A 16,613-nucleotide genomic window follows, 5' to 3' on the forward strand; every position below is an offset into this window, starting at 1 on the left:
CACACACACACACACTTGTGTGCATCTTTAGAGAAATGTAGTAATACACACACACACACACAGACATATTTAGAGATGCAAAAACACAATAGTGTTCATGTTCAAATAAATGACCAAATATACAACATATTACCCGCGTGCATCAAAATAATACAAGGATCCAACACCAGAGCAGTGTCTAAAGAGCCCTGTTCAGGACGACCGGATTTAGCATCTGTTCCTTTAAATGAGAATGAGCCACAGCTCAGTTCAGCGTTAGAGCCCAGGGGTGAGGAGCGTAATGATCAGCACAGAGGCAGAGCGACTCATTATTATGCGGTGGGTGCTCTTATTTCAGTTTTTGGAATGCTCCAGATCCAAATTAATTAACATCTGAGAGATGTTAGCTTTTGCACATAACTCTTTTTGGTCCCTTTCATCTTTGGCATGGAGAACTTGATGTCTGTTTTTCCCTGAAAACAAGCTGGAACATAGACTACTCTGACGTCTGACCACAGCCCACATTTCCGCTGTCTTTCAGATCATTCGAGATGAACTTGGTCTGAGAGAATTCAGCAGCTTTGTGGCATAGACTTGCACTGTAGAGTTTGCATCGCTGCTGGACTGTGATAAGTGATAATTATTTTCTGAAGTACTCTCGAGTCTATGTGCCTTTGTTTATCACAGTAACACAGTGGTTGCTCATGCAGTGCTGTCTGAGGGCTTGAAGGTCATGCACATTAAACAACAGTGTCTAGCCTTACCCTACACAGAGTGAGAGTTCTCAACAGTTCTTGATTTTTTTCCCCACAGCATTATGCAGAGATAGTGAAAGACTTGCATTCATTGCAGTCTTGCATTGAGAAGTGTTCTTGTTAAACAGTGTGACAGTTCTCTCAAAAAAATGTAGTGAGCCATGACCCTTTTTTGCTTGAAAATACTAAGCCATTGCAGGATATTCTTTTTATATCCACTTTTTTTGTAGGCCTCAGGTCCTAATAATTATGGATTTACCACTTACAATCACAGATACATGGAGTACTCCACACGACATTGCCCTGGGGGTCATTAAACCACACAAGCCCTTCCACCATAACAAGGTCTCAGTCCAGGAAGGGCATGGTGACTTTAAAGAACCAGTCAGATACTGATTCATGTTCATTACACTGACACCTAGTGGACTGGCTGTATAAGAGATCCTATACTAATCATCTTGCCCATATGTGGGACCCAATTTAAAGGACTCAGTCATTCATTATCTGTAACCCTTATCCAGTTCAGGGTCACGGTGGGTCCAGAGCCTACCTGGAATCATTGGGCGCAAGGCGGGAATACACCCTGGAGGGGGCGCCAGTCCTTCACAGGGCAACACAGACACACACACACATTCACTCACAACTACGGACACTTTTGAGTCGCCAATCCACCTACCAACGTTTGTTTTTGGGTTTTTGGACTGTAGGAGGACACCGGAGCACCCGGAGGAAACCCACACAGACACAAGGAGAACACACCACACACCTCACAGACAGTCACCCGGAGGAAACCCACGCAGACACAGGGAGAACACACCACACACCTCACAGACAATCACCCGGAGGAAACCCACGCAGGGAGCGGGAATCGAACCCACAACCTCCAGGTCCCTGGAGCTATGTGACTGCGATACCTACCTGCCGCGCCACTGTGTCGCCCTCATTTAAACAACTCTATTGTTTAAGAGAGAGAGAGAGTAAACAGCCGAACACATCCACATCAATAAATATTGTTTGCTACTTTTGCTGGGAGAAGTGACTGATTGCTCCTTTAACTGTTAAGGTGAGGTAATCAAAATATTTTTCAATAGTGTTCATAGAAATACATAAAATGCCCACTGGTATCATCATTCCCTGGTGTTTTTTTTCTTTTTTCCACAGCCAAGAGATTATTTTCCTGGAAATATATGAATACAAATAAACACACACACACTGGCACACATGCATGCACACATGCTCTCACACACACGAGCATGCACAGCCCTGAGCTGGTTGTTTCAGTGTTGTCTGAGCGCTGTGGCTTGTGGTGCTGTCGGCGACGCTGATCGATGCTCCTTTACTGCTTCCCCTGGATTATCAGAGGAGTTCAACAAGAGGGGAAGGTGATTCATCAGCAGAGAGAGAGAGGGAGAGAGAGAGAGAGAGAGAGGGTAGAAGGCAGCGAGTAGGTAAGTGAGGCAGAAAGATGAGAGTGAAATAGAGCAAGAGGAAGAGATAGGGAAACAAAGGGAACAAACGAATTAGAAAAGGAGATGCAGGATGAGATAGAAAGAGAGAGAGAGAGAGAGAGAGAGAGAGAGGCAGAGGACCCTAGGACCATAGGTAAGGGAGGCAGAAAGAAAGCAGAGAGAGAGAGAGTGAGAGTGAGAGAGAGAGAGGAAAAGGAGTGTAGGAGAACAAACAAATTAGAAAAGGTGATGCAGAAAGAGAGAGAGAGTGCGACAGGAGAAAGGGAGATATGGAGAAGAAGTGAGCGAAGGAACTAGGAAGATATAGAGTGAGATTGAAAGGGAAGAGAAATATATACAGAGAGTGAGAGAAGGAGGGATCAGCTGCAAATACTTTAAGTGGGAGGGAGAAAAAATAGTGTACAGATGCAGCAGTGAAGTACCACATCTATGTAAACGAGAGAGAGAGAGAGAGAGAGAGAGAGAGAGAGAGAGAGAAACAGAGGAGTTAGGGAGTTGGTGGGAATTACAAAGAGTGGCAGGGCAACCCAGGTATGACCCAGAGTCTGCTGACGTGCCCAGCATACCACAGCACACTGCACTGTTTCCTATTATGGAGCTGACTCCACACACTACTGTATGGCCTTACAGCATGAAACACTCAGCTACAGAGAGAGTGACTGAGGCAGAGAGAAACCATTAGGGCCTTATTGCTCTTCCAAGACAGCCTAATGAATCCTGTGGATTAAATCTAATGCCTGTCATGTTTAGTAATTGTTTTTAATATGATCATTATTTATTCATTCATTGTCTGTAAATGCTTGTCCAGTTCAGGGTCGCAGTGGGTCCAGAGCCTACCCGGAATCACTGGGCACAAGGCGAGAACACACCCTGGAGGGGGTGCCAGTCCTTTGCAGGGTGACACACACTCACACATTCATTCACACACTCACATCTACTGACACTTTTGAGTCGCCAATTTACCTACCAACGTGTGTTTTTGGTCCGTGGGAGGAAACAGGAGCACCCGGAGGAAACCCACGCAGACACAGGGAGAACACACCACACTCCTCACAGACAGTCACCCGGAGGAAACCCACGCAGACACAGAGAGAACACACCACACTCCTCACAGACAGTCACCCGGAGGAAACCCACGCAGACACAGAGAGAACACACCACACTCCTCACAGACAGTCACCCGGAGGAAACCCACGCAGACACAGGGAGAACACACCACACTCCTCACAGACAGTCACCCGGAGGAAACCCACGCAGACACTGGGAGAACACACCACACTCCTCACAGACAGTCACCTGGAGGAAACCCACGCAGACACAGGGAGAACACACCACACTCCTCACAGACAGTCACCCGGAGGAAACCCACTCAGACACAGAGGGAGAACACACCACACTCCTCACAGACAGTCACCCGGAGTAAACCCACGCAGACACAGGGAGAACACACCACACTCCTCACAGACAGTCACCCGGAGTAAACCCACGCAGACACAGGGAGAACACACCACACTCCTCACAGACCGTCACCCGGAGTAAACCCACGCAGACACAGGGAGAACACACCACACTCCTCACAGACAGTCACCCGGAGTAAACCCACGCAGACACAGGGAGAACACACCACACTCCTCACAGACTGTCACCCGGAGGAAACCCATGCAGACACAGGGAGAACACACCACACTCCTCACAGACAGTCACCCGGAGCGGGACTCAAACCCACAACCTCCAGGTCCCTGGAGCTGTGTGACTGCGACACCACCGTGCCGCCCATATGATCATTATGCTAGTTGTAAATTGTAGCTAATATTGTCATAATCCTCTTATATCACTGTAAAATTTTGGCTGAAAAAAAACCAAAAGGCTGAAACATTCATTGTAAAGTGGCACTTTTTCTGTCTAAATAGACCCATCCGCCAGAGTTCTCCCATTGCTTAGGACTTCAGGAGCCGAACAGAAGGCTAAATGTCTCTCGTTGGCATAATGACTATAATAACACTGTAACACTGGAATCAACCAATGACAGTTTGATGGATGTGAATCCTAAATCTATATAAAATAAAGTGCAGTGTGTTCTATGATGGCATTTTTAAATTTATCATATGTCAGTCTGATCAAAGATGATCATCGACATCGTCAGCACTCGTTTAAAGCAACACTAAGTAAGAGTTTGACTTATTAAGGGGAGGGAAAAGGTAGTGTCCTGCCACCCTCAAGAAGTTACATAGTGCAGTTTCTGAAGGTGAGCCCAGAGAAGAAAAGTCAAGGGTTTCCAAACTAATTTTAAGGTAAAAATACAACCTAGAGTTGCTTTAAATGATCATTATTTACAGCTATGTTCACATTACATTAGACAATATATTCAAGTCATAAACAACCACCCACATTCGTTACACTCTGTGCCCCACTGTACATACTGCCAGTGCCAACCAGAAAAGCACCGCAAAGATGGAGAGAGAGAGAGAGAGAGAGAGAGAGAGAGAGACTGAGACAGAGGGTGAGGGACAGATGGATAGAGAGAGAGAGAGAGAGAGAGAGAGAGGGGGAGAGAGGGAGGCACACCTGTTTTAGCTGTGCTCCATTCATCAGGCAGCCCACTGCTGCTGTGTGCTCCCCTCAGTGTCTGTGTGTGTGTGTGTGTGTGTTTGTGTGTGCCTGATTTTCCACAGGTGTTTACACCAGCCGTAACACACTGCAAGGCTGGAGCAGCAGTACGTTAGCGTGTCCTGGCAAGAGGAAGGCGCAGGTTTGTTTGCTCTGGCTCAGCCTCGTGTCTTTATTTGCCTCGACGCCATCGTCGTTGGCTCTGAGACACTGCGCATCTGGGGCAGCGTGTTCCTCAGTTGTCTGAATGCATCCATTGTCTATTGTCTAGTTTAAACCTTGGGGGTTCTGAAATGATTCAGCTTTGAAAGTGGATTTTTTGGCCCTTCCTTGTATTACCCTCATGGGTCTTTGCACGCAGAGATGTCTCCAGATCTAGAGAGAGAGAGAGAGAGATATGACTCCATTATTAAGGTACACTACAAGGTTTATAGTGCATTCAAACTTTGATGGGCACCGACAGAGGACACTGAAGGCCACCAGTCTCGATACCAAGCAGCACCTGACCACAGTGACGTTCTAGTGGCCATCAAATCCTCGCAGCAATGTTCCCAACTACTACAGCTAGGTGTTCTGTCTCACACACACACACACACACACACACATGCTGAAACGTCCCCCTACACACTCGTCTGGCCGCTTAAACACCACACACATCCGTTTGCCTTCCCCACTCCCTCTGTAACTCTGGGCTCATATCGACTGTAATCTTTCCTCCGCCGCTCTCAGGAGGCTCAAGTCGCCTGCGTCTGTCCCTGAGATTGCCTTTGCCTTCACCTTTCTTTATGCCACTTCTCTCTCTTTTCCCTTTCTATTCGCCTCGCCCCCCACCCAACCATCAGCACCTCTCTGATGATGGATGGACAGCTTGTGTATTTCCAATCTGCCATCTCTCCTGATGCGGTTAGGGGCCGGGATGCTGCTGCAGGGAGACAGAAGGAGAGAGAGAGAGAGAGAGAGAGAGAGATTAAGTGAGGGAGGGCTTTGTGGGGGGGGGGGGTGAGCGAGGACGGGGTGATGCAGAGGACACGACATCTGGAAAACAAGCAAATGAAAAAGAATGCGGCGGCGGCGGCGGTGGCGACGGTGGCGACTATGGCACTGCTGCGTAGGTGCGAGATGCACATGCTCAAAACAAACAGGCAGCCATCCGCAGCATCCAGCGCAACGTACAGCTGCCACTCTCTTCATGTGTCTTGTAGAGGTGGCATGGATGATAATCACAGTGCAATATACTGCTACACACTGGACTAGCATTAGGTCCAATGTAACATCCTCTGTAATAAAACATAGCCCTTGTTCTTTAAGTACTGGGTTTATCAAGTTGGGAATCTGTGGTCTCTGCCCACAGAAGGGAGTCAGGAGGCCAGGACACTGGCAACTGGTTGTTATTGCATGTAACACTATTATATTGTGCAATAAGTCAGAGGTAACCCTCTAATCAGTGACTAATTACAGTACAGTGCTGCATGAGAGTGTTGGTTTTGGTGATTAGCCATTAGCTACGCATTAGTGATAATCTTTTCAAATAATAGTTTAAACAGATTTATTACTTCATTCTTTCATTCATCTTCTATAACAACTTCATCCTGGAGCCCCAGTCGTGGAGGTTCTGGAGCCCACACACACACACAGCTGAGGATCGAAGCCAGGACCCCAGGTCCCTGGGGGTGTGTGGCCATGACCCATTTTCTCCATTTAAAATAACAAAATGTATCGGTACAATGATAAAATTGTTTTCATAGATGACCACCACTACTGCAGCAGACTATTTATATCTTTAGAAATATCCTTCTCTTTATTCCTGCTCCAGGTGACTGACTGTGAGGAGTGTAGTGTGTTCTCCCTGTGTCTGTGTGGGTTTCCTCCGGGTGACTGTCTGTGAGGAGTGTGGTGTGTTCTCCCTGTGTCTGTGTGGGTTTCCTCCGGGTGCCTGTCTGTGAGGAGTGTGGTGTGTTCTCCCTGTGTCTGTGTGGGTTTCCTCCGGGTGCCTGTCTGTGAGGAGTGTGGTGTGTTCTCTCTGTGTCTGTGTGGGTTTCCTCCGGGTGCCTGTCTGTGAGGAGTGTGGTGTGTTCTCTCTGTGTCTGCGTGGGTTTCCTCCGGGTGACTGTCTGTGAGGAGTGTGGTGTGTTCTCTGTGACTTCATTCTGAGTCACGGCAGTGTAATAATAGTAAAGAATGAAGAGTGTGAAGTGAGTTTGATGTGAAGCACTCCGTCCTGGAGAAACATACAGTGTCAGAGCAGTACACACTGGTGCTGATAGTTCAATTCCCCATTCCCTGCCAGATTCTGGCATCACATTAGGCAACTTATTGGCTCTGAACCTGGTTTGCCATGGCCAAAGTCGCCATATCATTTTACCATTGTTGACATCTCAGCTTAGTTCAATGGTCTAAGCTTAATGGACCAAGTTCAGTGGTCATTTCAGATGGTAAAATAATGGCTATGTTTGTGCTGTGGTCATCCTGACGTCTGCGTTCCATCACCAGCACTGTAAAGAAATCTGAGTTGATGAGTTTCTCTACAGTGCACCATTTCACCTCAAGCCATCACAGCCCAGCCTCTGGAACATGAACCAAATATTTTGGAACAATTAATTTAATGCAAACGATCATTGCAGCTGGAATAACGTACAGTAGAAAGAAAAGACTCTTAACTTAGACTGGAAGTCACTGGAAAAAGACTGCATTTGGAATATTCCTAGTGATACATTCATCACAAGATCTGACTCTAGTTTGGTTGGTCTTTGTTGTGTTTATTCTGAACTGTGACTGTGTTCCTGCAACGTTCACTTTAAGAGAAAACGTGCTTTAAATGAGGGTGACCTTCTAATTATTTTCAATCTGAATACTGTGACCTGCAGCGCAGAGGAGGCCTCCTGAGTGGCCAGGCTTGTTGAATTTGAGGATGAAGTGTGTTGAGACTGCCAGAAGAGGGAGCTATTTGCCTCACTGTCCGCAGCCACCCGTGCATGTGGACGGCCATTAGGCCCAGCTAGGACTAATCTGACAGTTTTACAGGTGTATCCTCCATCGTCCATCAACAGAGAGAAGGGAATCCAGCTGAGGAGAGCAGGGATCCATTTCCGTTTTCGCAGGCATGTGTTTTGCACTTCCTAAGATCTGAAATGCGTGAGTAAAATATCACCACTGTGAGCTGTGTGACAGAAAGCAAACTGGTAATCAATCCCTGATCACAACAACAACAACAACAACAAAAGTAGTTCTCCTGGCTTATTTCAAATGTTACAGAAACTGATTTGGAGTTCAAAGCTGATGAATTAGCAGAGGTGGCTAGTAGCTAATCACATTAGCACAAGTCCACCATTTTGATGGATTTGTAGCTTACCTTCTAAAGTATTTTCACGTTGTAAGATTTTAAATGAAAATATTATTGTCCTAGGTACCCAACTCTACTCTGTTGCTGACCAATGAAAAACACGTATCTCCAAAAATAGTAACTTAACAGGAGAGGGAAAAGATTTTCTTAACTTTCAGTGGAAGTCAATGTACGGTAGATTTATTACACTTTATTTTGGAGTATTTCTATTGGTCCATTCACCATTTCTATTGGTTTTTACATTATGTGGTAAATTAATGGAGATACATGTTTTTCATTGGACAATGAAGGTTTTTAAACTGTAATTTTCAAAATTGCTCTCAAATATATTAGTCATTTAAAATTTTTTTAGAATAAATGTTTACACTTACTCAGTTACATTGTAGGCATTAACATTTTAACCCTGATTCCTGTTTTGGATTTGATTCCCTTGTGTTTGTTGCTGTTCTGCTTTGGTTTTTTTTCTCATTCCTGATATTACTGCATCAAAAAGAGAATAACAGAGTGGTACTCACTTCCACACGTTTTCTGTGCTGATAGATCCCCGAAGTATTAAGATCTCACTGAAGAGACGAATGCAGAGATGAAGAGAGTGAGTATTAAGTTACACATTTAGTACTAAAGTACTAAATTCAGTACTAAAGTACTGTTCGAGCTGGACTTGTACTAGAGTTTGGTGCGTGGCTAAATTTACTGCAGTCATCATGCTGCCTGTACTAGAGGATGGATGTTCTCTGCTTTACCAGGCTCTGCTTATTGCAGCTTAAACCTATATGTACCCTTGATTATTCCAGGTGAAAAAAAACCTGCGTACAAGTACCACACTGACCTGAACCGTGTTGACCTTTGCAGGGGGCAGTTAGAGGTCAACCCACTTGACCTCGGAGACCATATCTGCACTGATGAACACATTCAGACAAAGTTGGACAAGAACTTTCACACACATCTATGCGAGTGTGTGTGTGTGTGTGTGTGTGTGTGTGTGTGACAATCAATATCAAGTACAGACATAAAATGACACATGGGAGTAATCTTTCCTTCACAGCTCCAGGCGAGACAACATTTCTAATTTGGCCGGTGGGATAAGAGCCAGTTGCTGAGTTATATTCATTTTTGCTTTAATTCCAAGCCGCCCTGGAGAAAGATTTTTTTTTTTTTTTTGTCTTTGGCTTTTTTTGTTGGTGCAGATCCCTCAATTGATTGTAATTAAATTTGCTCTTGTCCCTTGGTTCTCTCTCTCTCTCTCTCTCTCTCTCTCTCTCTCTCTCTCTCTCTCTCTCTCTCTCTCTCTCTCTTTCTCTCTCTCTCCCATCTGTGTGGTGTGGCTGGCTCTTTCTCATTCCGAGCCTCGGCCATCCCTCACTGTCAGTCCACCGCTCCGAGCCATCGACCTCTGCTCCGAGCCCGGTTCAGCGGCAGGTCACCCGAGGGAGGGGGAGGGCTGCTTGTTATTGGGGGGTGCCAGCCTCCTTCCCTCACCCCGGATACAGCTGCCGCTGCCATGGCAACAGCGCTGCCGTGTAGAGCAGGCAGCCCGGGGAGCTCTGAGTGTGGAAACCTTGGTGCGCTTCGCCCAGCCACATCACGATTTAGATCAGACGACAGGTCAGTGATCCAGCTTGTCACTTCACAGATCAGACGACAGGTCATTTCTGAGTTCTGTGTCAAGATTTTAAAGATCGGACCTCCGAACTATAAAGAACTCTCAAATCCGAAGGCAGATCGATTTCTCCATTGACTTGGTCCGGAAGATATCACTGACCTGGGTTATCTCTTAGATCAGACTTCAGACTCAGATTAAAGGTCCTCCTAGATCAGACCACAGCCTTTGTCTCAGTACAGAATGTATTACTGCTGTTAATGGTATTTCTGATCGAATTGCGAGACTAGACGTTCTCCAAATATCCAGACGACAGATGTACACCTTGAAGGTCAGACCTCATGACCAAAGTTTCTACTAGATCAGACTGCAGATACAGTCTTTGTCTGAAGAAGGCATCATCCCTCCAGCTTCATTCTCTGTAGCTCTTTTTGAACAGCTGACCACAGACTGAAATGCTCTTGAAGATCTAATCTCTGATTCTGTCTTTTGAAGATCCAACCACAGAGAGATCAGACCCCAGATTAAGCCTTTCGTGATGAGTGAACTTTTCTCTAAGATCAGATTGCAGCCCACGGATCCAGTTTTTCTGGAGAGTCAGACTGACCAGTCTGTCCTTGCTCCTCGATCAGATATCAGATCTGGCCTATGACTCGGCTCCACACATTTCAGAAGACCTCCCAGATCTTGTTTTCTCCTAAATCAGACTTGTGCGTCTAACTTTCCCCTGATATCAGAGCAGTGATTTTATTAGCTCTTTCAACACGCTTGTCGACTTTGACGCCTGTCACTGTCATAAAAGATCAGACAGAGGGAAGATGGAGGCCATTATTAGCGATGTGGCTGTAACCTGTCTCTGGAATTGAATTGGAGCTCAGATTTTGGCTGTGGGTGGTGGTAATTATGCAGGGGAAAAATACTGAAGGGAAATCCAGCAGCAATTTGCCAGGGCCTGTAGCTAGCTTGGCTTCATATTGTATTGTTCGTGTACGAGGAACGTTTTAATATATCACGGGTTGATTAATGATTAGGAGCTGTCATCTCTGGGCCAATGATGGAGTGACACCGCAAAGCTCTGAGGTCAAATGAAGGGGAGAGAGGGAGAGGGAAGGAAAAAGAGAGCGAGGGAAACAGCCGTGAGCTCTTCTGCCGTCCTCTCCAGGTGTTTCGGCGCTGAAAAGGCATGCTGAGCTCTCGGTGCCTCGGGCCACGGGGCAGACCAGGTGGAGTTACTACAAAAGAAACAGTCACTTATTATTAATTATGACTTATGGAGCTCATTCTGCTCTCTTGCTCTGTGTCTTTCCGATCTCTCTGTCTCTTTCGGTGTCTCTCTCTCCGTGTTTCTCGCCCTGTATCTTGCCAAACAGATATGACGGATTGGGTTATCAGTGTCTCGCAGAAGCATGAGTGCCTGTCAGGTGCGCTTTGATGTTCGACAGCTTGAATCTCCCAGCGTTTGTGCTTTGATGATCCCCCTCGAAATCCAGATGAATGGATGTAGCGTAGTTCACACTCCATACAACACAGGGGGCCATTAAACACACTCCACTTAAGATTAAATACTCCCCCCCACTCTCGCCGCACTTTCCTCCTTGGTTTAAATGGAGCCGTTTTCGGCACAGACCGTGGCTACAGAAATTAGCAGTATATTAATATCCGAGCAGTGACTCTCCCTTCTCTGCTGCTGTATCCGCAGGTCTTCCAGTCACTCCAGGTACAAACGCTGGAATGAAGAGGATGGGGTTTGTTTGGAATGAATTTCACCTACAGTGCCAATAGGGGGAGCTGTGTACACAAAGCACACGTAGACAGATAAGTGCACCCTGACAGGAGACTGAAAGGCTGACTTGATATCACCTCCCTTGCCAAAGTAAAAGTGGAGCCCTGTGCCCACTTTCTTTCCAGCGAGCTTGATTCCTAGCATAGTGTTCTCCATAGCTGCTATTGTTAGATAAACAGGTGCTCCATTTATAACTTCCAGGATGGTGACTAATGGCCTTTAGTGGTTTGTGGAATAGTTTCTTCATTGCCGTTTAAAGTAAATTCTTATTTTTTTGGCCCCAAGTATATGTCCAGCTTTTTGGCTTTAGCAAGTTCCTATGAATTCTGGTGAAGAAACATTCTGAGTGATTAATATTTGGTGAGGCCATTCCTTTTGTGTATCAGGATTCCAGCTACTAGGGTTTATAAACAAACGGAATACTTTTTAGGTGAGTAACGTGTGAGAAGTGTCTGGACCAAAAGGATATCTTTGATTGTTTTTATTCAGTTACTAATAACGTAAAGAATTTAACGGATTCTTTAGATTTCCTGAAAACACATATTTTTGAAGAGAGTTATCCAGAGTTCACTTCAACTTAATAATATTTACAGTTTCTAATTTCTTTTTTGTGCCTTTTTTTCATTGGATTTTTTTGGCAGCAGCTTCTTTGCTGCTTCGTGATTGGTCGACCACATTAGTGGAAGATTAGGTACGGGTGACATGGGCCGCCCCCAAGTGCAGCACCTTACACACACACACAAAAGTGCATATCAACATAGGTATGTCATGTCTGTGATGTCATTATATCACTGTGGGGGTCAGTTGAGGTCCTGTGTTTAGTGTTTGAGTGAAATCCTACATCAACTCAAAGACCACTCCCAGGATTCGTACAGTGTGTATGAAATATAGTTTGCTAACTTGAATTTCTCACTCCTACCCAGCAGTAAAAAAATCAAAAATATATAAAATAAAACAAAATATCTGCCAGAAGTCTAAATGTAACCCTAAGCTCCAAAAAATTAGAAAGAGCAGGATTTCTCCATGTAAACACTGTCCCACAGCAGATTACAGCACTGTTTCTGTAATTCGGCTTTGAGCGCATAAAACTTCACATGGTTTAAGTGAAGCATAAAACCTCTGCTCCTTTGGGTACGCTCTTAAAGTAAATGTTCTACAGAAGGTTCTTTGAGTGATGCCATAGACGAACCACTTTAGGTTCTTTAAAGAACTATTTTGCTAATGTGTTTAAATGGGTAAAAAACTTTAAGAAAGTTTTAAAACAGTTTGTAACACTCACACATCTCTTAAACAGACATAATTCCTTATGGAACCAAACATAGTTGGGTTCCCTTTGTATCACCTTTAATTTTTACAGTGTAATGTTTTAATGTTCTAATTTTTGGAGACATTCCACGAGGAGCTAGATTTACTGAGGTAGATGTAGGAATGGAATCAAATGGCAATCTTTACATGAGTCATTTAGGCACAGTGAAGTATGGTGGAAAGTGGCTCTGAGTGACTTCAGTGATGTGGAGGTGGTTTGGTTACAAGATATCAACATACAGGGGGAAATAACTAATCTGTTTCACCACCTCAAGCAGAAGCACCTGGTTGAGGACGAGGAAAATCAAAAATGCCGTTTGAAGAGTTCAACGGCCAAAGAGCTCTAGCCCAAGCAGAGAAACTATGCTGACTGAGCACAGCGACAATTCTGTGTTTGTTTAGTTATTTAGTGTGAAGCTTATATTTCTTCACGTTTGCTGTTTATATGCCCACACTGAATTATTTAATAAAAAAAATCTGAATCTTGGCAATGTTTGAAACTTTAATAAATAAAATAATGTAATATTATTAATAGTCCCCTCCAGGGTGTATTCCCGCCTTGCGCCCGATGATTCCAGGTAGGCCCTGGACCCCCCGCGACCCTAAATTGGATAAGCAGTTACAGATAATGGATGGATGGATGGAATATTATTAATATATTAAACTTGTTTAATGTTATATAATTAATATTAACTTAACATTTACTTTGTTGCAATGGAACAGATCTGACCCTGGAACAGCACGAGGCTAAGAAAGGAGACTAGTGCGTCTAACTTTCTCCAGTTCAGTGTGCCGTGGAGTGTTTCTGGGCCTTTGATCCATGACCCTGTCCAGAACTGCATTTGTACTGTGCTAATGACTTCCTAGTCCTTGTCACACGCACCTTTTGGTGTGTCTCTGCTTCCTGGAGCCGAGGCCTCCCCAGACTGAGGTCCGGACGGCCCCAGAGCAGCGAGAGTGAAGGAGCCTGGCCTGATTCTGTCAGAGCTGGCCGATGCGTTTTCCCTTTCACTCTGCTGTGGACATGGTTTTACGCAGTGGACGGCTAATCAGGAGCGAGGAGAACTCCCAGGCACTCGAAAAGTCACCTCCCTTTCAAGGGCATGGAGAACAGTAGTGGGGCGTTTAGCACTTCAGAGCAGCACCCTTCATTACCCACAGCCCCCACCCCTACCACCCCTCAGCTTAAGACGCAGGAAAAGTGCTCCCACCCAACACACTCTCATTTCTGCGTGTCGCACTCCCACTTCCCTGATTAAAACAGTGGAAAACGTTCATTTAAGTCCAACTCCCAAGGACAGGGGGAGCGTGGTCAGGGACGATCATTAACAGAAGGAAACAACCGTGAGGCCACCACGATCCCGGGCTTGGTTTGCGTCATGTCAAGGCAGTTTAGAACTCACCCAGTATCAATAAATAATGAACAATAATGACGATGTTTCAGTGACTTGTGTGAAAAAACATAAAATAACAATCAAATATAAACAATGACAAGGAATTTGTAGTCAGGGTTTCAACATCTTCCCAACTCTCCTGGAGTTCCCAGAAGGATCACGAAGCTGTAATGCATTTCCAGGGAGTGTTTTGGGCCTTTTTCCACATGTTGTGAACGTACAAAACCAGTCAAACCTTTGGACTTTTTCCAATTCAATGGTTTTTCTTTGTTTTTTTATTATTGTCTACGTTGTAAATGAATGTGGAAGACATTAAATCTATGAAGGAACACTTATGGAATAATGCAGTAATCAAAAAAGTGTTACACAAAACAATATATTTCATACTTTAGATTCTTCAAAGTAGCCACAAGCACCTTTTGCTTTGATGACAGCTTCGCACACTCTGTTCTTTCTGGAACCTTCTGGAATGGTTTTCAGTGAACAGCTGTGGCCTCGTCGAGAGTTAATTTGTAGAACTGCTCGCCTTCTTAATGTGTTTGAGACCGTAACTTGGGTTGTGCAGAGTTCTATAGAGTGAATAGCCCTATTACACCGATGACTAATGTATATATCTTTTTTTTTCAGGTTGTGTGTTCTTGGTGTTTCAGTGGACTGGTTTAATTTGTCATGGACTCTGAACTGTTTTGTGTGTGCTGAGGTATGAAGAGAATGAGCTGAGTGAAACTTTATTAGTGTACATTGGGTTATGGCCAACAGCAGCTAAAAAACATAAAGCACACGCTTGTGTGAAAAAAGTGCCTATGACGTGGGCAAGAATGCCAGATATTTCTCATCCATATATTACGCAAACATTCATCAGCCACCACCCGCCCCCACACACACACACACACTTTTTTTTTATCTGATTGGGCAATAAAAATTGTTATTCAAGTTTTTTTTCCTCTCTCATTCTTTTTTGGTTAATTTTTTAAAATTATAATATCTTTTTTATTGCAGATTGCGATCAGGGAAAAATCACACCAGCTTACACACCAGTGCCCTCTAAGCATTTAAGTGTGTGTTTATAATTATCAGCTTTGGCTGGATTAAAACCAGCCCTGGTGCCATTGCTCTGTCAGTGTGGTTATTGTTAGAGTAACCAGGACCACTTGTGCAGGTGGGTCTCTGTCTGTTTTAAATTAACTCTGGTGCGGTGTGTTTCACATATGAACACAATACTCAAATACACAAAGGCAACGAACCAAACACAGGACATAAAGGCACCAGATATGACACTGAAAGCCAAAGATACGATGAAGCCAAACTACTCCTGTTATTTGTAAATAATACAAGGATGTTGATATAGTGTAGTGGATAACATCTCTGTCCTCCACATGGCAGTGGAGCAGCACTCTATAATAATAAGAGTCATTGGGCAAGACTCCTAATGTTATATTTCCCCAAATCAGTAACGACTGCTAAGTGGCTCTGTGTAAATGTGCCGTAGAAATGGTGCGAATATCATTTTAAACCGACTTTTACAAACACTGTTAGTTCCAGCACGGTTCCCAACATCAGAAACTCTTTGGCAGAAAGCTGAATCACACCGAAAGGTGTGTCTGAGGAGGACTAGGAAGTCATTAACACGATGCACATGTTGTATTAGACCGGGTCATGGATCAAAGGCCCAGAAACACTTCAAACTGACGATAAAAGAAGTCAAGAAGCAGTTCTCAGGCCTGGAGCTCATGCTTCCACGAGTTTTGTCCTGCTCCAGGGTCAGGTTCCCTGTTTCTTCTGGTCTGTTTTATAAACTAATGAGGCGAAACTGATCCTGGAGCTGCTACACTGAGGTGGTCTGTGATTGCAGCTCCAGGACACTCCTTTAAGGGCTTCCTGCTGGAAACGTCTCTGCTGCCAAAAGGTTCCAGTAAATAGTGATTCTTTTTAAAGTGGCAGTTTGTGGGGGGAAAAAAACCTCACCCTGATTTTCACTTTAGTCCAAATACATGGCTGTAAGCTCTGATAATGATGGTGTACAGCCAGAGACCACCCTGCTCTGATTTCATTTCCAGTAATAAAATGTCATTATGTTATATAAGTTATTGAATCTGCAGCATATGCAGTGACACTGATGTGGTGGTGGTGTGTTAATGTGTGTTACGCTGGTACGAGTGGATCAGACACAGCAGTGCTGCTGGAGTGGTGCATCAGTGGATAGTAACGGATGATGCCTCATGCAAATGGGCAAAAGACGTGTGTGTGTGCGTGTGGGGTGGGGGGTCCACCGTATGAGGGCCAACAAATAACATGGCAAAGTCTAGTCTCACACACTCCCTTTTTTTCTCCATCTCAGAGGGGCTCCCTCCCTGCATAATTAGACTGTACACACTTGAGTG

This window comes from Hoplias malabaricus, chromosome 5 (assembly GCF_029633855.1).
Source record: "Hoplias malabaricus isolate fHopMal1 chromosome 5, fHopMal1.hap1, whole genome shotgun sequence".
NCBI classification, from domain to species: Eukaryota; Metazoa; Chordata; class Actinopteri; order Characiformes; family Erythrinidae; genus Hoplias; species Hoplias malabaricus.